This window comes from Ambystoma mexicanum, chromosome 5q, assembly GCF_040938575.1.
Source record: "Ambystoma mexicanum isolate Mex_15411 chromosome 5q, UKY_AmexF1_1, whole genome shotgun sequence".
NCBI classification, from domain to species: Eukaryota; Metazoa; Chordata; class Amphibia; order Caudata; family Ambystomatidae; genus Ambystoma; species Ambystoma mexicanum.
The window spans coordinates 912,664,208-912,690,072 of NC_090933.1; the positions used below are offsets into that span (position 1 = coordinate 912,664,208).

At 46.0% G+C, this 25,865-nt stretch overlaps 1 protein-coding gene across 1 annotated transcript in view; it reads right to left on the reverse strand.

Moving 5' to 3' along the window:
• Positions 1-25,865, reverse strand: part of STK3 (serine/threonine kinase 3) — a 1,834,661-nt gene that overhangs the window by 892,101 nt on the left and 916,695 nt on the right. The window lies entirely within an intron of this gene.

A 25,865-nucleotide genomic window follows, 5' to 3' on the forward strand; every position in this document is an offset into this window, starting at 1 on the left:
CGTCCTTACAGTCACTTCCAGCCATGGTTGCCAACACGTCTCCCCCCAATCAGGTTCCCTTCGTTGGCCTACCACAGAAGATCCTGGGAGACCAAGAGTGGAATCTGAACAGAATCTTACATTTTGCCTGAGAACTGCGACCACTGCATCTTGAGGACCCATTGCGGGGATCTCATCCTCAGCCTGGCCTCTGACACCAGAAAAATGCAGGAACCCATGAGGCTGAGCAACCTTAAGTATTCGAAAGCCGGGAGACTATGGGCATGTTGAAACTTGTCCACCATCTGCATAATGTGATGAGCCCTCACCTTGGGAGGAGAGCACTTCCCCAAGGACGTGTCCAACACAGCCCGATGTATTGGAGCTGTTGGGAAGGTGTTGGATGCGACTTCTTGAAATTGAGGGAGAAGCCCTGCCTGTGGAGGGGGCACCAGGTGAGGCAGAGGTGGTCCAATAATTGCTCGGGAGAACGCGCACGCATCTGCAGTCGTCCAGGTAGGGGTAGACGTGAATCCCCCCTCGCCTGAGATACCTCCATCACATCATCCGGGAGGTCCCAATCCTTATATCTCAACCTTTCAGATGCCAAGCGTAAAGGTTGAGAGTCCTGAGCTCTGGATGGAGAACCTGACCCACCCTCTCGCGAGAGCAGGTCCTCTCGATTGGGAAGACGTGGTGGAGGGCAGATGGACATTTCCAGAAGGTCCAGGTATCGCGCTCTTCTGGCCCAATCTGTAGCAATGAGGAGCATGTGGGATCGTAACCTCCTTAACAGTTGAGGAATGACGGGGACTGGAGGAAACGCATACAGCAGTGGGAATGACCAATCCAGTACGAACGCCCTGCCTAGGGAGGGAGCGCCAGGTGAGACCGAGGTGATCCAATGATTGCTCAGGAGAACGTGCACAGATCATCAGTCGTCCAGGTAGGGGTAAACTTGAATCCCCCCTGCCTGAGATACGCTGCCACCACCACCATTAGCTTGGTGAATACCCTCGGGCAGAGGTCAATCCGAATGGCAGGACCCGAAAAAACAAAGTGCGAGTCGCCAGCCGCAAACCTCAGGTACTTTATGTGCTTGAGATTAATCGGCACATGAAAGTAAACATCATGTAGGTTCGGAGACACCAACCAATCCTGAGGTTGAAGGGCCTGGAGGACTTGAGAAAGAGTGACCACCTTAAACTTGTCCTTCCTGAGAAGTTTGTTCAACCAACGCAAGTCCAGGATGGGTCTCAATCCCCCGTCTTTCTTTGGAATCAAAAAATAAGGGGAATATCATCCCTTGTTCCTCTCTGCTACAGGCACCAGTTCTATAGCACCTTTCTCTAGCAGGGTCAATATTTCCTACACAAGGAGTGGATCCGGAAGCTTCAAAGAGAGATTCCCTGGTGGATTGTCGTGAGGCCGCTTTAGGAAGGGAAGGCAGTAGCCGTGGGCGATTGTATCCAGCACCCACGCATCCGAAGTAATGGCTCACCACTCAGATGCTGAGACAGTCGGCCCCCAACCGGCGAACCATGGGACATGGCCTCATGACTGCTTTGGAGCAGCTGCGGCAGCGCCTGAAGGCAAAGAGGCAGCTGACTGAGCGACTTTGACACCTCTATTTCCCTGACCACCAGGGGTACTTTTACGCTGACCCCTTTGACTGGTGGCCCCTCTCATTCTACCAAAGGAGGAGTAGTAACAAAAAGAACCTCCCCTCCACTGCTGTTTCCTACGACGAAAAGGCGGAGGTTGACGCACAGCTGCGCTCAAAGATTTAGCAGCAGCTTTTGAGGTCTTCAACCTCTCAAGGCTCTCGTCAGCTTTGCGGCCAAACAAATGCACGCCATCAAAGGGCATGTTCCAAAGATGGCTTTGCACATCCGAAGCAAAACCTGACTTCCTCAACCACGCAAATCTGCGTTTAACGGTGCTCGCAGCCATGGACCGGCTAACACTGCCGGCCGTGTCCAAACCCGACTGAAGGGATTCACACATGGCCTCCTTGCCATCTTGCACAAGAGCAAGGAACCCATCCCTTTCTTCCCCCTAGAGAAACACAATTCCACAGAATGAGTGAAAACCTTGCCAAGGCACAAGTGGAGTTGGCAGACTTCAACGCCATACTCCGTGCAGAAAACCCCTTGCGTGCCCAATCGTGGAAGCTTTTGAGGGTACGCCGCCTGCTTCGAGGTGGCCGTAGCCGCCTGAACCACCAAACTCTCGGGAGTGGGGTGAGATGAAAGGTAGCTGGGGTCGCTACCGGAAGGGCAGTATTTTTTGGTTAACTATTTGTTAACAGACGGTATCTGTAATACCGGCAGCCTTTCCGATAAAAAAAAAAAAGAAAAAAAACTGATTTGTTAACAGACGGAAGAGATTCCAGTGACTGCCAAGCAGCCGCTACCCTTTTCTGTAATGTCAGATGAAAAGGCAACACTGGGTCAGAGGACGGACCTTGATCTAAAATGTCCATTAGATCATCTTGCACAAAATCTTCAGGAGGACTGGACCAGCCCAGATACTCCGTGACCCTAGCCATGAGCCTCCTGTAGGACGACTCAGCATGAGCCCCAGGCTCAGGCCTGCCAAATTCCACTTCCGGAAAAGTGTCCAAACCACTGGCATCATGAAGAGTTTGCCTCAACTCATCCAATTGACTGTCTCCAGAAAAGACAGGAGGCTCAACAGGGTCTGTATCAAAGTCTGACCTTTCCTCCTCCTCATACATGTCATCCAGAGGGAGGGAAAAGCCCTGCCTCGGGACAGAAGAGCGTCTGGAGTCCACTATAGACCTCACAGACTTATAAGTAGCCTTCCCTGGAGGATCCACAGTATTAGGGATCTCCAACGGGAAATTTCAGGCAAAAATCCCCAAAAGCGTCGAGGGCGCCCAAGACTTCGGCGTCGAGAGCACTGCTGGCTTTGGCATTGATGTCGACAACGATGCAGACGCCGTTGAGGGCTAGAACAAAGGCAAAGCTTCAATGTTGGCATCCGACGGACACGGCGCCGACTGAGTCGACGCCGACCTTGAGCCCTTACCCGGTTTCTGCAGTCTCGCTGGAGACGAGGACCGAGTCCTGGAAGCACATCTCTTGCGACTATCCTGACCTTTGTCCGAACGGGACATCGAAGGTTCCCGATGAGCGTCGTGTTGAGGACCCGAGCCCATAGGCGTGCGAGCCACGATACAAGACCGTTCCATGCCGGCTTCATCAGAAGGTGCGGAAGGAACTGTGCCCTGCGATTGAAAAATCGCTAACATCTGCTCTCGAAAGGCAGCCCATTCCTCCAGAGCCGAGGACTTTGTCGGGCAAACCACTTTCCTCGCGGCTCCATCCTCCGAGGACGGGTAAGACGACCGATGAAGGCGCTTCCTAGAATGCTGAGACGAGGATGACGAATGGCAGGAAACACTCCGGGACCGAAAACCCCGGGACTCCTCCCGACGCAGAGAGTCAACCCTCCAATCGTCGGTAGACAGACCCTTGGACTTCGATTTACGAGACTTACTGGGTTTAGGACCCCCACCTACCTGAAGCTTCCCCTACGCTCCCGCAAGGCCTTAGCAGTCAGAGACTGGCATTTGGAACAGTTGTCAGTGTCGTGACTCTCACCCAAGCACCACAAACAAATGCGATGCGGGGCACTAATCCACATTTTCGACTTGTAGTCCCGGCAAATCTTGAAGCCAGACCGTGGAGTATGAGGGGTTGAAGAAGAAGACATATTCACAAGGAATACACGAGGCGCGCAGAGTCTTTAAAGCAAACACGCTTGCAGAAAAAACAGAACTGAGGCTAGGGCGCTGTGCGTCCTATTTATAACATCCGGTGACCTCGCCCTCAACGGAGGCCTTCGAGGGTTATCGACCCGACGCCATCGATGTAGGACGCCCTCTGCCGAAAAAGTTTCCGAAGTACACACCTGTGGACATTACATGTCAAAGATGTGGAATACATTGGAGAACACAATCCATTCGAAGAATATTTACAAAAACATATTATTCAATTTAACATTTGAGTCTCAAGTAACACATTCATTATTCATAGACTGTACATAAAAGACTTCTAGCTTCACAGCTTCATAAGTAGTACTTCCTGGAGCAAAATCATATTCACACAAAGATTACTCTCTAGAAGGTAACAGTGCAGCCAGTGGGGCAAGCATAAGATGTCAGAGTTACATAAAGTGCATAAGAGTGCATATAATGACCTAAAGTTACATAAGATGTACATACAATATACATAACATTACGCAAAATCACATAGAATTACATTACTTAGCGTATCATTATATAGAGCATAAAAACACACCTAAAGTAATAATAAATAATGGATGTGTTGGCCAACTTAGTGACTACAAATTGAAAAAATGAGTTTGGGTACTGTCACTAAGAGGCCAACGGGTTGACACTATATTAGTGTTATTATCGACCCTATTGAAGAAAAGAGATAGTTGAAGTCATGGGGCTAAAACAACAGGCATGAAAGCACAGTCAAATTAAATTGCATATGTTCAAGGCGTTTTTACTGGGAATGACCTTTCAATACATCACCAAAGCCAATACAGCGTGTTATAGAGGGACTCCAAATCAGTTTAAAGAGTAAGTCCAAAATGCCTCGCTTTTAATGGAGTCATAACTGTGGACGTAACCCCCAAGTAATGTCATAAATAGGACCCAAAGAGCTGCATTCAGTAAACACATATTTAGGTGTCTCAATACAGCCTGCTGATCTATATATCCGGCAAACAAGTTGGTCCAGGACAATTTTTAACCAAACCCCCTGAAGGACCAATAGGGGTAATTGATTGGTTTGCAGTCTGAGAATCTGTGCTAAATAACAGGCCAGAATATAACGATGACCGTGTGTGTCTAGATCTGTGATAGCCTCGTTCAGACACGTTCTGTTAAGCAGATCAAAGCTAATAGAGATATGGGATCTGCTTTCAGACGATTTTAACTTAGTTATTCATAGGTGACTCGTAAGGAGGATGCACAAACTTGTAATAGCAATGTTGTTGTTAAAAGTGCGTTATGTACAGCTGAGTTCTAGTGAATTCCAAGATAACTTACAGGTACTACCCATTTCATTTAAAAAATAACTAAAACTAGCCCCTCCCATAGAAGGGGGACATAGACACCACAACATCCCCCCCATCACATTTAAAAGCCAGTAAATTAAATAAATATCTGGGTTTACAGACTAAGCTTGGCATGAACACTGCGACAAGGATAAGACTTCAGAGTAATATGTCTTTAATGTGGCATACCACATTGTCTCTTCCTAGCCCCAGTCCTTTCATAGGAAGAATGACCGTTAAGTAAATACATGGGGAAAAGAGTAGGATAGGAACACGAGCAGGATACTATTAACCACACAATGTATTCAATGTCAATACAAACGCCATGAAGACACGGCATGTAGAGTACTAGTGAAACAAAAGTCTATGGGCAGGGATTTCTCAAATGAACTTTAAAATAAAGGTCACACAAATGGAGATTCAAGAAAAGGGCCCAACACCTTCCGCTCAGCTGAAAGCCATGCCTCTAATAGCCCATGAGTAAAGGAAGCTGCTGCAAATCGTATGCCTAACTGCCTGCCTAACCTATCTATTGAGAGCAGGGGTGGCAGGTTTAATTACTTTATAGTTCAGAAGAGAACACAACAGTGCGACTTACTCTCAATTCTACCTGAATATTTCTGACAGCTATCCCCATCAGCAAGGAGAGGAAAATGTTAATCATGTAAAGATATGGAGAATATGGTCATGTGAAGCTGTAAAGGGAAAACCTGTTAGGCAAAACAAGGTCTTAAAAATAGCGCAGGTATATTTCAGAAAAAAAAGCCTACAAGCTCCCCTAGGCGTCTGGCAGGCAACCCTGCCACTGGAAATGGATCTTACAAAGAGAATAACTTTACAGATACCTTCTCTTGGGGGTATGTTTAGGGATGGTCACGTTGTGCAATTCAATCTTATAATTGATCGGGTCATAGTTGTGAAACTCACACTTACAATAGAGCTGCACTTCTGGGCTAAAGTGACCCTCAGACCGGGAAAACCCTTGCACAAAATGCACGGTCTGCTCTGCTGGATATTGGCAAATTGTTTCAACATTATTTAGTTTGGTGCAGAAGCATGCACTTGGGGGGTTGTTAATTGCACATGCCAAATAGGGTAAAGAACTGGCCACTGATATGATCGATGAGCAATAGCAAAATATGTTCCTGCACACAAAGGCAGTTCCCCTAAATTCCAGATTCCACCTCATTCACACCGGCCAAGATACAAAGATTTGGGCTAGGAGGGAGTGGTGAGTTTCACAAATGTGGGGAGCTGCGTGTGGAATATGTACTTATGATAGGGTCCTATGTCCATTCTGGAAGGGAGTTTGCAGGCATTCTTATGAAATATTGGGCATTTGTCTCTATGATCCAAGATAGGGCAATATATCACTCTGAGATCTACACAGATGGTGGGTATTTATTGCACTTAAATCCTATGTGAGATTACGCACTGCCCATCGTACCCAGATGGAACCCAGGGGTTTGACAATGTTGAACGAATAGCTAACCCATTTTACATTTCGCACTCCACACCTCCCGAACCTAGCCGAAGACACGGCCTCACTCCCATACACTTCTGCTCTCACATAGAACCGAAACACTGCTGCACAACACCCCTGCCAAAAGAATCCAGCTACCGTTCACAACATAAATTTGAACTTTAGCTGCTCACATAACTACCTATCCTCTTAAACCCCCACCCCTCCTGCTTATCTTCTAGTATACCGCCTCCACCCATCCACATGCCATTCTGACATGGGTGACTATCAGGGTCTTCACCACCCTCTCATAACGTCAAAGGCCGAAATGCACACACACATAATAGCACCTACCACTTTTCGCATACTTGGGACTTTGGTCGCTTTGAGGGCGTTCAACCAACAACACGTTGGGACCATAATTATGGTTTAATGCGCTATACAAAATTATGAATGAATGACTAGTGTCTACTAGGGAAGATTGGTATGGTCTCTATTGTCACCAGGTGATTAATGAACATGAGCTTCAAGATTGCGAAGCGCTGTGTTCTTGGAAAATGAATACTGTTGAGGAGTGGATGGGTGGAGGTGGAATACGAGACTGACATTAACTAACGATATGGAAGAACTTTGTTTCCTTAGTCCCCTCATGATGTCTCCCCAAAGACATATGGCCATAGTTTAGGAATTATTTATTTATTTAGTCATTTGTAAAGTACACAAAATCCGGTGGCATAATGGCGCTGTCTCCAGGCGTTAGAGGGTGTCCAGTCATTATCTCGAAAACAAAATGTCGAATTACAATAATGTCGAAACAATAATGTCGAAAACAAAAATGTCGAATTGTTTTTTTTTTTAATTTACATGTTTTTTTGGGGTTCCGGTGGTAAAAAAAAAGGGGTAAAACATAAAAAAAAATTAAAAAAGGGGGGTTGGGGGGGAACCCCCCATTTCGAATAAAAATCAACAAAAAAAAGAAATTCAACATTTTTGTTTTCGACTTTATTTTTTCGACATTATGACTTTCGACATATTTGTATTCGAGATTATGACTATAAACCGCGTTAGAGCATTATAACAGCACAAACATTTATCACAGAGTCTAAGGCATGTTGACAAGTAGTTAAGGGATACATCTCCCCAAGATCCCCAAACTGCAAAGTCTTTATCCTAACAAAGGCCAAGCCCAAGGCATACACCAAGTCACATCAATGCTCCGACAGGGGGTGGTCGTTCTGCGGGTTCCGGGCCTTCCAGGAGCACAGGTCGAGACAACCTGACCGTTCACCCAGTCAGCAGCGGTTCAAACAACCAAAAGGGGGGGGGCAAGGGATTCTTGTAGCCCCCCTACTCAGCAGCAGCCTCAGAAGGAAAGAAAGCATGATGCGTCCCTTCGAGTCCACATGTCTCCAGTGGGGGGCAGGCTTGCCTTTCAAGTGCAATTTTGGTGGCAGAACTTCGCAGACTCTTGGATCCTCTGTAGTATCCTCGGGGTACCGCCTACCGGTACCTTCTCCTCCTCCTTCCTCCCCTCCACTTCCAAAGATTGGGACAGCAACTCTGTTGGCGGATATGCGGTCGCTCGTAGAGAGCCAGGCAGTTCAAGAAGTCCCAGACTCCCAGAGAGGATTGGGCTTTTATTCCAGGATTTTCACCATACAAAAGAAGAACCAGGCTGGCCTGAGGGTTGTGTTGGACCTATCCACCCTCAACCTCTCCCTCCTCCTTCAAAAATTCAAGATAGTAACGCCAGCACTCATTGCGGAGACACTAGACAGTGGAGACTGGATGTGCTCCCTGGATCTGAAGGACACCTATCTACACCACCCGATTTGGCAGCCACATCGCTCCTTCCTGCGCTTCAGGATCACGGGCTGCCATTTCCAGTACAAGGTGCTACCCTTTGGCCTCAACTCCGCCCCAGGGTATTTACGAGAATCATGAATGCAGTGGAAGCCCTCCTCAGGGCCCAGGGCCACCATTTCTATCCGTACCTTGACGACTGGCTCGTCAGGGCGAGATCTCCGAAGCACTTATGAACACTCTCCATGACCTGGGGATTAACGATCAAACTGAAGAAGTTGCAGCTGCAGCCCACGCAGAGCCTCACCTTCCTGGGCCTCATCTGCGATACGAGCTACGAGGGGGGCTTTCCCTCGGAGGACAAGATTACGGCTATCAAGAGAGCCAGGACGCACTTCCTTACAAGAGCAGCGACCTCAGCCTGGTGGTACCAACACTTACTGGGTATCATGGCAGCAGACCTCCTGGCCGTGCCGCACACAAGATTTAGGATGAGGAGATTACAGCTGCACTTCACAGCCTCATGGAATCAGGAGTGGGGCTCCCAAGCGGAGCTCATCAGCATACCTCCTTCTCTCCACCCGTACCTCACATGGTGGTCCAGGGACTGCAACCCTTCCGGCAGCTGGCCCCGCAGGTCACCACCACTACGGACTCCTCTCTCAAGGGCTGGGGGGTCAATTCTTGGCAGCCAAAGTATACATGGAGTCTGGACCCAGCAGGAGTCCCATATCAACTGGCTGGATCTGAAGGCCATCTCGCTAACGCTCAGAGCTTTCCTCCCGCTCATTGGGGGCAAGGTTGTCCTCACCCAGACCAACAACTCTACCAGCATGTACTATATCAACAAGCAGGGGGGTACTAAGTCCCCTCCACTGTACAGCCTAGCTGTAAGCAAATGGGAATGGGCCCTGGAGAACAACGTCTACCTCATGGCCATCCACCTCCCGGGGGAGGCCAACTTGGAAGCGGACATACTCAGCAGACTGGCAGTGGACAATTTTCGAATTGCAATTGAATGACCAGGTACTGCAGGTGGTCTTCAACATATGGGGACACCCTCAGGTGGATCTATTTGCCTCCTGGAAGAACATAAGTGCCATCAGTTTGCATCTTCGTAGGGGAAGGGCCCCGGCTCCCTGGGCGACTCATTGCAGATTCTGTGGGAAGGCATGACAGCCTATGCCTTTCCCCCCACACCCCTTATCCATAGGGTGATCCGCAAAATAAAGTAAGCTTGTCACCTCAGCATCATTCCGATAGGTCTATGGTGGCCGGCGAGACCGTGGTTCTCCGAACTGCTCAGCCTCATGGGCAGACCACCCATTCACCTTCCCTTGGGTCCAGCACCGCTCTTCTCCCAGTGGGAGGGCAGGGTCCTCCACCCCACACCTCAGAAGTTAGCCCTTACAGCGTGGTTCCTGACCAAGTCACGCTCAGGCACCTGAGACTCTACCAGGCTAACTTAGAGATCATTCAAAGTACCAGGAGCATGGCTAACAGGGGCCAATTCAGGAGTAAAAGGACTAGGTTGTGTCATTGGGCAGACTCTAAGGAGATCCCCTTACGTGCATACTGGATGACATGCTCTCCTTTTCGGCACACCTCACGCACTCAGGCGTACACCTGCCGTACCTACGTGGCAGCCATAGGGGCTTACAGAAATTCAGAGGAGGAAGTCTTTTCTTCCAACCCGACAGTCAAGAAACATCTGGCAGGTTTATCCAGGCTCCACCCGCCCATCAAGAGGTCACACCCTGTAGGGGACCTCAATGTGGGGTTGGGCGCCTTGGCGCACTAGCCCTTTGAGCCAATGGCATCAGCGGGCATCAGGCTGGTCACCATTAAGACAGCTTTGTTGGTGGGCCTCACCTCCGCTCGCAGAGTCAGCGAGATCCAGGCTCTGGTGGCTTCAGAGAACTATACCACTTTCCACAGGGATAAGGTTACCCGCCGTTCCTACCCAAGATACTATCCATGTCCCATCTTAACCAGGAAATAGTCTTGACTACGTTTTTTGCTGACCCCAAGGACAAGCCTCAGAGAGTCTTGCACTGTCTGGATGTCAGACATGCTCTAAAATTTTATCTGGACAGGGCCAAGGGCTTCTGCAAGTCGGACACACTTTTTGTCACCTTCAGGGGCTCCAGGACAGGGTATCGGGCATCCATGACTTCTATTGCACGGTGGATGGTTGCTGCCACCAAAGAGGCCGACATAACGGGCAGCACAAGCATCTGCCAGCTAACATGCACACAGATGCCGTCAGAGCCAAAGCCACGGCTATCGCCTTCCAGCGGCAGGTGCTGTGGCAGGTCGTAAGCAGGACGGCCACCTGGGCCACCCCTTTGGCTTTCTGCCAGCATTACTATTTGGAGGTCAGACGCGGCCTTTGGACAAGCGGTTCTAAGGAACCGGTTTGCTTAAGGAGGGTCCACTATCCACCCTGGGGCTACATTCAGTTGTAATCGCCCATGCAGTATGGAGGAAAGGGTGATGGGACTTAAGAGTAATTACAAGTTACTCAACGTAGTGACTAAAGTACTCTTAGTCCTTAGTCCCCTTTCCTCCATATGTCCCACCATCCTCCCCCCCTGATAATACTGGTGTCATTAGGCAATGTTAAATATTGTCGACGCGTCAATGGGGACTGAGGTGTGGCGCCGGTGGATGGAGTCAGGGTAGCACATACTCCCAGGGCTGCACCCCTGCACGCCTCTAAATTTAAAGGGAAGACGTTTTTTTTGAGTGAAAAAGGTTCTGTCTCCCAACCCTAGGAATGTACGCCCATCCAGTATGGAGGAGAGGGGAGTAAGAGTATGTTAGTCACTACGGTGAGTAACTTTTAGTTTCTTCCCTATGCTCCCTTCAGCTAATCCAGAATAGGGCAGCAAGCCTTATCCTTGGCCTCAAGCCCAGGGACCATATCTCTGCAGCCCTTAAATCCCTTCACTGGCTACCGGTGGCCTCAAGGATCAAATTCAAGACCCTCTGCATCATCCACAATGCTTTCTGGGACCTGGGACCACGCTATCTCCAATTTTCCCTCTGTAAATACTTCCCTTCTAGAGCCCTCAGCTCCTCTAACTCAAACTCTCTGCTCGTCAAACACTTCTCCAAGCAGAGAGTGCGGGGCAGGTCCCTCTCTCCAGCTGGTGCCTCTCTTTGGAACAGCCTCCCTGCCCCCCCAGACTTGAGTCGGACCTCCTTAAATTCTAGAAACTTCTCAAAAATCTCCTTTCCTCTACCTCTTTCCTGTTTTCCCTTCCCTGCTAACCACCCCACTGCTTCTGAGACTGGCAGCCTGGTCCTCATGAATCTCACAAGTTACCAGACCCTCTACCCAGTCAACACCAGTACTCGATCCCCCCCACGCACTTCCCTTGCGGGCCCTTACCTGACAGCTGTGCATCCCACCCCAGGGACTCCTCCACCCTAGCACTTAGCCAGTGGCCCCCTCCCTGGCTTTCCGTGGTACTTGTCCTGACCTTCATCCCCTCCTCCCCCTTCCTATCCATGCACTTCTCATCACAACACTTGCCTGCACTTGAACGTCCCAATGTCACAAGGCCTATTAGGACCACAATTGTGTATTCACTGTTTTGCCACTGTTATTTACTCCCCTTGTTCCCTCCCCACCTTGTCTTGTGCCTTGTTAAGTTTAAGGTTTGGGAGTCAAAATATACACAGGTGGAGCCGCTCGTGGGTTTCATAAGTCTTTACTGGGTTCAGTCTCAGGGCAAGTACATAAGGGCAGAAAGGTAAGTAACATAGGCAAGGGAAGACATCCACCGGCTCCCTCTTCCCTTCAGTGCCAGGTCCCAACTGATTTTCTTAGAACCCTCATGCGCAGTGAAACACTCATGCAAGGTCCTGTCCAAACATTCCACAACACACTCAGTACAGCACCAACTCATACTCACAGAATGGACAGGGGCAGATCAAAACCTAACATGCCTCCTTGAAACACATTTTGTTGTATAGGCGCCTAACAAATGCTCAATAATTAAAATAAATATCTGACCAGGAATAAGAGGAAAGTTGTGTTCTGTGAACATTGATCGATACAAATCAGAGAAACTTGTTATGCTGAATACATCCCTGAGGGAATAAACCAGAAACTGTCTGGACTAGCTGATAAAGATACAGTTTTACTAAAAGGACATTGCAAGACACTTTTTGTTTGAATAATGGAACCACCATGCCCAGAGCTGGAAAACTCCTTGGTAGGGGTTAGAGGGAGAGTAATGCTATTCGAAGTGAGAAACTTAGATTCTCTCTTTTTTAGTAGTGGTTGGCCAGACATTAGGTTAGCGTAGGTTTGACAGGAGACAAAGTTAAGATGTTGGCCATTCTAATGAGATACCCGTTTGTTGTTTTCTTTATCCTAGGGACCCCATTTTAGAAGTAGGGCTTAAGAGGTTTAATTTAATTTAAAAAATAAAGCATCCCTTTTAGAGCTGTGCTCGTGTCCTTCGCCTATATCTGACTTAGCCACATGTTAAAAATGTTTACAGGCAAAAGACGCAGGAACCTGCTTTAATTTATCTAAGAGCCATTGCACTTCTGACAACACTCAGCAGTGCTTTCAATCAAATCAGGACTCTGGGTTAGCGGCACCATCCCAAAGGACAGGTTATTTGGCCTTGTACATGCTCATTAGAGGGGCTCCAATGTTATTAAGGGTATTCCAGATGTGGACCCTGTGCTCTCGCTGCCTACTTAAACAGTGTACCACAACCACACCTTATCAATGAAACAAAACAAGGCAGAAAGACTTGCCTGGCGTCCCTGGTGGTACTTTTGATCAGAGGAGAATAAAGATTTTCCAGAATAACTTATAAGAAAGTCTTCATTTTATTAAAAGATATGGAGGCGAGCATTATGCTTCTCTTTATTAACATAAAAGAGAAAAGGCTCAGCAGCAGGTTTCTATGCACCCAGACTGATATTGCACATGCATAAACAAGGGTGCAGAATTTTTTTTCGAGGCTGCGAACCATGGAAAAAACCAGGAAGACCACCAGACATGGCTGCGGTCGTAAGCCTGCACACGGCCTGCGGAAACCCAGAGCAGGTCAATCGGGCTTGTCTTAAGTCCCCATTGGAAGAAAGGAGAAAAATCAAGGGTTACTTGATGGATATAATAACCCTAGTCAGCGTGTATGGGTGGGAGAGAAATTAGCCGGTTAATGTGCAACCTTACATAGCATGTCGTATATTTATTTTTATTTTCTTAATTTGATTTAATTGAATCAATCAATTTTTACAAAGAGAAAACATCACATTAAGTTTGAAGGTTCCTTATGTCCATTCTGTTTTGATGATATGGAATCAAAGTAGTGTTTGAAAATTATGGGATTACTCCGCCATTCTGATTGGTTAGTTTTCTAATTTATATCTGGATCAATCAAGGTTCCTGCTCCAGCAATGGAATGATTAAATTCATCAAGGAAACCACTGCAATCACAGTTTTTGTCTTTTCTCCGCAAATGAGGGTTTTCCAAAAAGATTCTCTATTCATAGATGGAAAATTAATTGCTAAAGGTAACAAGTATTTTGTTCTTTCAGCGTTCCATTTAGGACAGGTCAGCAAAAGGTGTTTCATCGACTCAGATTCTCCAGTCTGGATGCATAATCGACAGACTCCTGAGGTTGATGTTCCTCGAATGCAGTTCACTTCACTTGTTTTGAGTAAATTCAGTCTCATTCGAAGGAAGGGGTCTCGAAAGGATCTGTCAGGAAATCTCTTAAAGTATCCTCTACGATGGTTCAGTTTTATGTCGATTAAAGGTAGATCTTTTACTAGGATACTTTTGGAGGCCTCTTCAGAGGTCATGTGAATTGTGCTTTCTGCACCATAAGTTAATATGGGGATGACCTTGTTTCTATAGAAGTTCACTATGGCAACCATAGAGAACCAACCAAACTTGTTGTCCATCAAGCGTCCTTGAGCTGCTAGATCTTGACTTTAGATTTCAGTAGCTCTTGGGCTTGGGCTTCTACTGAGCTGTTGTTAAACTGGACCCCCAGGTATTTGATAGAATACACTTCAGTTTTTTTCCCCGTTCACAAACCAATTCGGATGGTTCAACTTCTTTTTAGCTCTCTGTAAACAGATGATCTTAGTTTTGTCTTCTTTCAATTCTAGAGCGTTTTGGTTCAGGTAACGTTGTAAGATGTCCAGTTGCCTTTGGAGGCCAATTGGAGTCTGGTCAATCAAGATCAGATCGTCTGTGTGGAGTAGTCTGTTGATCTTAGAATTCCCGATTGTTGGTGGGAATATTCACAGTAAGGGATCATGATCCTTGATGTCAGCAATGAAGAAGTTGTAGATGGCAGGGGCCATGGGACAGCCCTGTTTAACCCCCCTTGAGGTGGGGATTGGATGGCTCGGTAGACCCTCTCTGTTTAGGAGTACGGTAACAGAGGTGAAGGAGTGTAATTGAATCAGTGGTTCTAGAACTCCATCCAGACAATCTTGATCTCTCAAGTTTTTCAACAGTAGGTTGCGGTCTACTCTGTCAAATGCCTGAACGAGATCAACAAAGGAAATGTAGATTCTCGTCCCCGACTGTTGGCTTTGAGCCTTAAGAATATTCAGCATTGCAATGTTAACCGATGTACCAATGTTCTTGATGAACCCTGTTTGAAACGGGTCGTACCAACCATGTTGTCCATTTATTGAATTTTGCAAAAAAAAAAAGTTCCAAAGACGTTCCCTACGACATCTAATAACGCAATGGGTTGGTAATTTTTAGGGTCATCTCTTTGACCCCGTTTGTAAATTGGCACGATAGTTGCTGTCTTCCATGATCGTGCAAGTTGTTGAATTTTGCAGATCGTGTCCAAAACTTCTTTAATGATGAGAGCCCATTCCTGGGGATGTTCTTTTAGCATTGCGTTAGTTAGCCCATCGGGCCCAGGATCCCTCGAGTGGTTTAGTTTTTTGATTTTGAGCTCGATGTCTTCTAGGGATTGTTCTAGGTCCCAGGTCACTTCGGATGCCAATGAAAGGTATGGCATGGTGTTATCCTGGCCATCAAACCGAGTCACAAAATGTTGTTTCCATGCTTCTTCCGAAACTGGATTTTGTTGGGTAGCAGGTGGAAATTAATTAGTTGCCAGAAGTCTCTTGAGTTCTTGTTGGCTAAGGCCTTTAGCATCTGTTCTGCATCATTTTGCAGCAAGAGTCTTCTACAGCCCACTATCCGATTTTATAGGTTTGCTTATCAGCTCTCGCTTGTTCTCTCAAACGTGAGGAGTTCGTTTTTGATACGATTCTTATGATCTGTCGGAGAGCCCTTCTTTTCTCCACAAGATCTGCAACATAACTGTGTTTTAGTGGTTTTTGACCTAGTCTTGAACCTGGTTTTTGCATCATGAATTTTTCCAAGAGGGGGTGGAAGTCAACTTGCAAGACGGTATCCAATCCCTGGTCAATTTTCGTTGCCTTGGTATAATCGTTCAGTAGAGAATTAATTTCCTGAGGGTGCCCTCTGTTTGATTCGACTAATGATTTGATTTGTTGAGGGCGACTTTCAGTTCCGTTTGCAAATGATATGGTTATTAAATTGTGATCACTATTTTGAGTTTGAATGATTTTGTGTGGGAGAATTTTTCCCCCTAGGTCACTCGAGATGAAAACGTGATCTAGGTTTGCTGATTGGTCTCCTCTTTGCCAAGTCGGCATCGATGGTCTTGTTATTGGACAGATCCGATCTGTAGATATAATGTCTCTTGGTGACACTGCTGATGACCATAGCGTACCTCTTGTTTCCCGACAGTCCGGTTAATAGTCCGGCTACGCGGGTCACATATCGCATTTAAGTCGCCACAAAAGATGTATTGTGGTGCATCGAATGTTACTTGGGCTGTGTCGATTATTGAAGTCGCTTTCTTGATGAAATCACCGTTTGAGATTTGGTCGGGATTCCAGTAACAGTTGATGATTATCAGGATGTTGGGGTTTAGTTCCTGGGTGGGTGGTCTAGTCTGTGACCAGCTTGTTAACAGAACAAGAAAGAAGAGTTCTGCAACGAGCACCTTTAGAATAGAAATACCTGAATCAGCTTTTACTGCGGTTAATAAACCCAAAACTGGACGCCCCTTATCTCGTTTAATTGCAGGGGTCGCTCTGGTGTCATAACCGTCCAATAGGGGTTTGTGGGTCAGCAGCGTTTCTTGCAAACACAAGATACAAGATGTCGAACGAAGCTAGGTTCACATCGCTGGGTGCAGTCAGATGGTTAAACCCACGTGTGTTCCAAGATCCTAGCTTTAATATTGTCTTCTTTTTGTGTGTCTCCATTTTTGGTTTCTGTTTTGGGTTCTCCTGGATTGCCATTCGACCCTGTGGTTTGATTTTTCTATGTAAGGCTCGCCCCTTAATTGTTTACCTAGTCCTTCGATAGCTGTTGAAGTATTCTCCCATGTAGCGGTTGTGGTTCTTTCCGTTGGGTAATCCTGGTGAAAGGAGACCTTAAGTTTTAGTCGTGGTCCGTGAGGTACTCTGTTAGGGTCCCGATCTTGTACTAAATTCTGTTTTTTTTCCACGATTTGTGTATTTGAGGCTAAAGGCTTAGGTTGGCCAGATTCTCTTTTTAGATGCTGATTTGAAGAAGTTGATGTTTTCATAGAGGTTGACTTCTTTCTTCTTGGTTGTGACCTTATTAAGTTGTCAGGGCTTGGTGATGGAGAAACCCTTTTTGAGCGTTCTGAAGTTCGATGTTCTACACCATTCATTGGTCTTAGGTTGAAGCCAAGTTTTCGTAAGTTATCCCTGGCTTCCAGGAGCGTAGATGTTACTACTGCTGATTTGATATGGAGATACACTGAGTCGGTCACATGTTTCTCACCAAATTCTACTGTTTGGATGTCTTCTGAGGTTATCAACCTCAGGTTCGGCACACCATAAAGTAATTGGATGACTGCTCTTCCGTTTAGGATCAGCAGGTCTCGGTTTCCGAGAATTCTTATTAGTTTTACAGATCTTGTGTCACGTGATGGCTTATAGTTATGTCCATTTCTAGGGTCGTTACTGGTTTTCTTTTTGTCGCTGCCACCCTTCTGCTCTAAACGGTTTGCAATCCTCTCTGCGAGCATGTTGCCAATTTGCAGCCTGTTCTGTAGACCTCCTCTTCTGTACTTCTCGTTCTGTGTCGTTTTTCGTTTGAGGTTAGTCCTTCGGTACCTTTTAGTCTCTGGGCTTTTTCCACTTCTTTTTATATCTGAGAGGCAACTCTTACATTTTTAGTCATGTTTTTCTGAATATCATGGTAATGATGTTTGTTTCTTTTCTCCAAAAGTGTTAAGAACGGAGGAGAGGGTAAGGATGATGGTTGGCTAAAAGTTTCCTCAGAGGTTGGAGCAGCAGCAGTTATTGTGTTGATTATATTCGGCTGAGCCCGATTGATACAGATCGTCTTGTCTATTTCTTTTGCGTCTTTAGCTTCTTGCGACTTCAATTCCGAAGTACTCAAGTACTCAAACGAAAATACTGATAAGTCCATCAGATCCACATTGGACTCTGAAACTTCATCCACAACCAATATGACTGTACTCGAATTTACATCCTCGACCGTTTGGGGGGTAGAGTGATGTTCTTGACAGGTTTCTACAGGAGCATGCGAAGCAGCTGCTACAGCTGAAAGCTGTTGGTTGGATTTGGCGTTTGACGTAGGTTCTTCAATAGTCGAGGTTTGTGCTTGAGCCCTTGGTGTCAGGATTCTTGAGGCTATTTTAAGGTTTTCTTGAACTAAGTATTTTTTAATGCCTTTTTCGTAAGATGTTGCCTCTGAGAGTCTTCCTTGACATTTTTTTTTTGTATTTAATGGAGGTAGTTCCACCTTTTTCCCTTTCTTTGGGCTCCTTTAAGGGAACCTGATTGAGAGTGCTGTGCTGGTAAGGGGGTCTTTTCAGTGCTGGCTGACTTGCCGCCAGAATCTGGAGGCTCCACAAGCTGGAGTTTCTCATTTTGTCTTTAGGATCGGTAAACTGAGTTTGAGTGCTTACAGCCTTCTTGTATTGCTGATTATTGACATTTACTGGTGCTGGTGTCGTTAAATGCCCCTCCAAAAATATCAATTTATTCATTGCTGCAACCAGTGAAGTGTGGTCCTTTAGGGTTTCATGTATTACTTCATATAACTTTGAGAATGGTGCGAGTGCTATCGTGACCGTTGACATTATAGATAATAGGTCCGCTTTTCTTGTGCTCTCGTTTGAAGTAAGATCTCAGAGTATACTTGACAGACGCTTTCTTGGTGTTTTCAATCCTCGGTTGATAAGATTGTAAGTTTCTTCCATGTTGATGTTGCCAGGGCAGTCTGCGGAAGATTGTCTAGTTGAAGCCAATCGATCACTCGGTTGGTCGCTCCATTGAATAATCAGGGGATCTTGAGGTAAAATCAGACTTTCTTCTTGTGGCTCGAGCAAAGTGAGGCTATCCAGAGCTTTTCTTTTCGGTTTGTTGTCTGCATTTGTCAACTGTCTTGTGATTTCTGCAGGTTGTGCGAGCGATGTGTTTATCCCATGGTCTGCGCCACCTGGAGCTGTCCCCCCCTGTCTGCATAAGTTTGAAGCCAAATTTTGCTGAAATGTAGTTGGTCTAATTTCATTTGGTGTCCTGCAATGAGGTCGGAGGACGGCACGGGGGGTACTCTGACGGTTTAGACCTCTCTGCTCAGTCAGGTAGGAGATTAAAGATGGACGACCTTTATTTGGAGTCAGATGACTTGGCGAATAGGGTCTAACGCTGGGCGTTTGCGTAGATTCCAAAGATGTTCTCAGGCCTGAAGATGGATTTAGTCCGGGATCCAGGGTAGGTTTGGAACCTGACTGGGTCGATTCCTCTGAAACACATTGGTTTGGAGGATAGGAGGATATCCATTTCATTTCTGGTGCTCTCCAGTAATTCAGCATCAGATATCTCGTGGGCTGAAAGAGATTCTTTTTCCAAGTTATTCCCATGGGCTAGCGTTTTTTTTAAGAAAAACATTTGCTAGGTTTGTTGATAGTAGAGTTTTTTTGGGACAATTTTTCTAAAAGTGCGTTGCTTCTCAAGCACTTTGCACGGAGGAGCTGTAACAGGCTATGCTTTTTTAAAGGTCTCAATGGACTCCGACGGTGTTTGTGGTTTTTCGTGGTCCATAGATGCTGTTAAAGTTGAAATGGCATTCCTAAAAACTTTTGACTATCTTTTTGATCTTTTCTTTATATATTGCAATGTAAAGGTTGAAGTCTTTTTCCTTTTTTACTGTGTTCGAGCTCTGTTTTGGGTAAGCTCGAGTGATTTTTTTTGGGACTTTTTTTGTGGTTTCGGGGGTGTAGTACTCCTGTTTTGACATATGGGGAAGGTATGTAGAATCAGGACCTCACCCTTCCCTTCCCCTCGATCGAAGTCGAGGGCGGGCCAGTTCCCATCGGCTCCCTCGCTTCCACTACCGGCCCCCCCGACTCTGTGGCCCCGACACCTCCCCGAGAACTCGGTGACCCAGACAGAAGCGGGATTCCCCCCAAAGGAGCCAACAGGGCCGCCACGACAAATGAGGCCCCTGACTCCTCACATGCGTCCTCCGGCACCTCTTCACCCACACCCACCTCAGGCGGCCCCTCCAGGCCGGCTCCCTGTACACCTCCACCACAACCAGAAGCATGGGGCCATTCTCTGGAGCCCCTGGCCCTGGTGGGCAGAAACCCACATCTGAAACGCTGATCACTCCAGGCACCGCCTGGTTCAGACCGCAGGGAGAAGACGAAGAAGGTGGCGGGCGGCCCGCATCAGGTAATGTCTCCTGGCTGGGGGGGTTAGGTAGGGGGAAAAGCGACATGATGTTTTTGGAGGCGGTTAGTTGTGGGGTCTCAACCAAATCATCTCCCCGCCAGATTGAAGGGGGACATGAACATTTTGGATTGCGCGTATTTGTAGTCCATAGGGCTTTGGTGTTAGTCACTGGGCTGATTAAGTTAGATGAGGACGAGAACAAGACTTCTGGCATGATTGGCAAGTTTGTCGATGTGGAGGTTAACAGGCCAGTTCTTGCTCCTAGCTCTGGAGACGTATCCATATGTGTAGGAGGGGTGAAAGTGGGCGAGTCTGCAAGAATGCAAGACTGCAAGACTGCAACTCTCCGCAACTCTGCGGTGGACTGGGGTTTTTATCAGCCTCTCCTCCAAAGAAAGCAAGAACAGACTGAGTAGGTAGCAAGGTCTCCCAACAGACAAAAGGAGCTGCAAGACTACAACTCTCTGCAACTCCGCTCCTGTACTACACTTGCAGCTACTAGCATGTGGTATAACAAAATTTGCACATTTGTAAATGATATTGAACAACTGAACGCTAGCGCGTTATATGCCGTTTATTTCTCTAGTCGGGTGGGATAATGCTCACCTCGTGTCTTTAATAGAATTAAGACTTTCTTATAAGTTATTCTGGAAAATCTTTATTCTATGTCAAGACCGGAGGCTCACATTATGCTTGTTTAAAGCTTACTTAGCACTACCGATGCGGGTTGCTCTACCGGTTTCAGGTAGAATTGTTTGAAAATTGATTTGCCTGCCCAGTCGGTCATCCTCATGATGTTATTCTAGAAAATACCCTACCATAGCATAGACGGTATATTATGTTGGCCGAAAACCAACCGCATCATATGCCCAGCATCGCCAGTACAGAATTGTCAGCATAACCATAGAGCGTCCATTTTGTGACCAAAAGAATTCGCCATTTTGCCATTTTTGCTTTCTCTTGCTTTTCTGTTCAAACGCTTTGCTAAAATGGATTCTATTTCGTTCTGCCCCTGTACAGAGCGAGGCCACCAGTTACATGTTGAGTGACTAGCCCAGACAGAAATACACTGTTTTCCTCCCTCACAAGTCCTTGAAAGTTAGCAGAAAGGCATTAAATCACCAAGCAGGTGCCAGCTGGTCTCAATGAAACAGCAGAAATCGTAGAAAGAGACAGCTAAAGGCATGAATTATACTCTCTTTCACGGCCCCCCCCCCTTTTCTGGGCCCCTTTAGATCGAGCCGACCTCTAGCTCACAAATAGAAACTAGGAGATAGCAGGTCTTGGAATGTGTCTCTCCTACGAACACAGCTCGCTTGCAGAACAAGAGCATTATGTTCTCTGTAACAAAGAATAGTGTCTGCGCCTTTTGCAGATTGCAACTGTTGCTGAATGAATGTCTTAGAAGGTGTCATACTCGTCATAATTGTCAATCACCGAACCCTTGCTAAAGATGATACATTATGGGCGGTTTTGATGTGTCACTGACTGATAATTTGATGGTTTTTTGTATATATGTTACTGTTGTAGAATGCTCGCTCTCTTACATCTTACGAGGTCTGCGTAACACGTTGCGAGACATGAGATCTGGTCAGCTGACTGAGACCATTTGCTTTGCAATAAACCCTAGATTTTGGGAATTGAACCCTGTGTCTGGCATATCAGTTTGTGTATGGTGATTGTGCCTTGTTTCCATGTGCGAGGGTCTTCAGGGCCCGTCAAATGGCACCCGAATAGGGACCCTCCCCCATTTGCTCCACCGTGTATGTTGAAATTTAAAGAAGTCGAGAAAAAGGAATCGAGGACGAGGCCGTCGAGCCGGGATCGAGAGGTGTTCGGGGCGCCCCTGTGAAAGTGATGAGACTCCATTGCAGATCTGCACACAACCGGTCCCTGATCGACGAGTCCGCCCAGAGAGCAAGGCGGCGAGGGTCCCGAAATGAGGCAGATTGAGCCAGATACGCAGACACGACGATCCTTGGTTGCGTCTGTATACGGACGAATTGCGTCTTGAGAGACGAGTTGATTGATCAGGTGAGTCGTGCCCCGATTCTTAACAGCCCTGATTTTGGTTAACGCACAGGGTAAGGTACGAATAAGATCAAACATGCCTGGGAAATTGTCTGTCTAGTGGGATTTTTCCACTGTGGTAGACAATCTTTGGAAACTGGCCAGGCTGTGCCACCGGTGGGAACGCCAGCTTTTGAGATGTATATGAAGTATGGAATAGGGGCAACAAGTTTTTGTGAAATTTGGCATAGGCAGACCAGACACGTAGAAGATTTGCAATGGCCAAAAGATGATAGTTTTGAGATGCCACAAATGGAGCATTTGGAATCAGTACTGATGTGCAAGAAAGCGAGCCCTGCGACATTTGACGTCATTAGAGACTGGAGGAAGGAAGCTAACCTTCGCTTAAGAAGCAGAGAGAAACATGCGCGTAGGCACAAATCTAATGCAGATAGAGCGTTAGAACAGGAAGAAAAACAGTGGGATGAGGATATCAGAAGGGCAGATATGAGCCTTCAATTGAGCATAGAAAAAATATATCCTCAACAAGAATTGCATGCATCAGATGAACTAATCAATAAGATTTTAAATGAGAAAAGGCAAGAACGCCCCAAAAGTAACATTGACATAATTGCATCAGTGCCCGTAGCCCAACCAGAACCTAGGTTGCCACCCACCCTTTCAGTTATTCCATCTGCATCAGCCCCTCTTGAACACGTCATTCCACTCCCCGCCCCACCTACCTACCGAGCTTGAATTCGCAGCTATCAGAGAAGGACGTGTTGGAGAGGCGGGGCCTGCACAAAGCGTGTACGCTATAATAACCCGTAGTGTGGTCAGCAGGGAGAGAAAGAGAGAGCTGAAAGAACAGGCAGAAATGTACATTGAAGGGAATGATGAGGCATCGACGCTGGGGTTAATGTATGATTATAAGAAGCTCAGTGAAAAACAAGTATTGTTGGAATGCATGGGGGAATATCTTATGGACAGATGGAAGCAATTAACTGGAATGGTGCCACCGCAGAAGTTGTGAGATTTGAATGCTTTTTTACGTATGAGAGAAAGTGATTCAGAGATGAAGGAACACGTGGACAGGCTATTTGAGTTCAAAGATGAACTTGATGAATTATATTCAGACATGTTTTCTGCTCCTGGGTTTCGGTACAAAGAGGTGAGGAAAGGGAGACAAGGGTCGACATATGTACAGCAGCGATTGTGCCCGCCATCAAAACCGGTTAGTGAAGAAATTAAAATATGTACGCGAGAAGCGCTTAGACAGATTATGGATGCTAGTATTCCTATATTGGAGGTGTATGAAATGTTGGAACTATATACGATGGATATGCAAAGAAAAGCGTTACAAGTAATGGTTGAATATTTACAAGATAAATATGTTGAGACATTACTGTTGTCCCTCTGAGTTAATGACAGTATATAAGAGAGCGTGTTTGTCCGAAACTGGAAAGAATGCTCTATCCCTTGATCTAGCTATAGTACTTAATAGAAGACAGAGAGGAGGGAAAGCTAGTGCGATATTTCCAATGAGAGAAGTGCATCCCACTTTTGTGCCAAAAATAGAAACTCCTGGTGTAGACGGACAACCGGCGCAGCTAACAGAAGCACATTACACAGCGTAATATGTACATGTCCCTTTCTCTAGACAAGAGGTGAACAATATAAAACAATCCCTGATAGAAGAAAGAATCCGGCAGCATTCTATAAAGAAATTGAATCACATTTGAAATCAGCGATTTTTAATATGAGCGATATCGACCTATTATTCCCTGTAATTCTCCCAGCAGATATATGGAAGCAAATTAGGAATGTAGATGATCATGAACGTTTGGGTGCTACTTGGGAAAATTTAATAAAAGAGGATGCGGACAGAAAAACGGGGGAAAAGCCATCATCAAATATGCCAGCGTCACCAGCAGGAATTGTACAGAAGTTGAAGGTTATAGTGCCTAAAAGAAGAATTATATGGGACAAACTAACTGCATGCATGCAAGGCAAATATGAGTTGGCTACTGACTATTTTAATAGATTTGAAGAAGTGTTTACAGATTTTAGTGGTCAAGATTTAAGCACTGAACCCGGGAAAAGACTATTTGTCGACAAATATGTGAGAGGGTTGTTACCTCAAATCCAAAATATGATAATGACATCTGAAAGTGCGTGGCAAGCAAAATCGCAGAGTGAGGTATTACACATGGCCCAGTACTATGAAAATAGAGTAAATACAGAAAAAGAAAAAGAGTTGAAAGATAGAGTGAATCTAAAAACAAGAGTGTTACTACAGCAGGTAGCGAATAATAACAGGGGTAGAGGAAATGCAAAAGGAAGGGGGAATTACTCGAACATGCACGGAGGTCCACTTGGACTAAACCAATGTGCATACTGTAAGGAAGAGGGTCATTGGCGAGCACAGTGCCCACATTTGCAGAATAGAAATGGGAATGGCCCGAGAAGACAGAATAGAGGTTGCCCGGGAACACAAGGGCAAAATAGGAACACCAGTACACAACAAAATCAGAATAATCAAGGAAATAGCAACTAGAATCAGAACCAAAATCAAAATGAACAGAATGGGGCAGGGGATGGAAATGTTTTTGATACTCAATCAAATACATACTATTGTGGTGACTTTTCATCAGATGATATAATGTTTTGGTAGGACAGCCCAAGACAGGGGTCGGAACAAGTGTCTATTCCTGTTGACCAGAAAGGACCCTACGTAAACATGAAAGTTGGGAATAAGGAGCACACTTTTCTAGTGAACACAGGTGCACAGAAGTGCTGAGTAGACCATCACTTGGTTCCAGAAATACCACTGTCAGGGCAAAAGAACGTTTCAGTAGGGTTCGCAGGCACCCCAGTCACAGTCAGTAACGATAACACTAGGACCATTCACTGAGTCTTGCCTGTTTTTGTTGACACAAAATTGCGGAGAGAATCTATTAGGTTTAAACTTGTTGAAAAAACTAAGTGCGGTTATTCATTGTTCTCATGATGGAGTGTTTTTGATGATTTCAACACAGAAAATGCCAATGTCCCAATTCTTGTCCAGACCCCTGCCAACAGAATTAAGTAAGTTACCGACTTGCATAGGGGCGATGAATGATAACGATGATGGTTGTTTGAAAATAGAGTCGCTGAGAGTTGTTTTGAAAGAGGGAGTAACATTGCCGCGTATCCCCCAGTATAAAATTTCGGTGGAAGGAGAGAAAGCATTGAAATGCATTGTTTCAGATTTGGTTAAAAGAAACGTGATTGAAGAGATTACTGGTAGCACTTGTAACAGTCCTATTCTTCCAGTTTATAAGAAAGGAGGTAATGAAATACCGTTGCGTTTCATAATTGATTTACGCGCATTGAATTAAGTAGTTGACCCCCATTTTCCGTTGGTCCCAGATGTCACTACCCTTTTGACAATGATTCCGGCTTTGGCTTCATATTTTAGTGTAGTCGATCTTAAGAATGCATTCTTTAGCATTCCTGTAGACCCAGATAGCAGATACCTATTTGCTGTCACGCTAGGAGGGCGTTCTTTCACATTTACACAAATTCCACAAGGTTACACTGAGAGCCCGAGTATTTATAGCAGAGCATTAAAAGAACAACTAGATATGCTAGAGCTACCAGCGGGTTGTGTACTATTGCAGTATATTGATGACTTGTTGATTGCTGCTGGCTCAGAAGACATTTGCAAAGAGGGTACCACCATGTTGT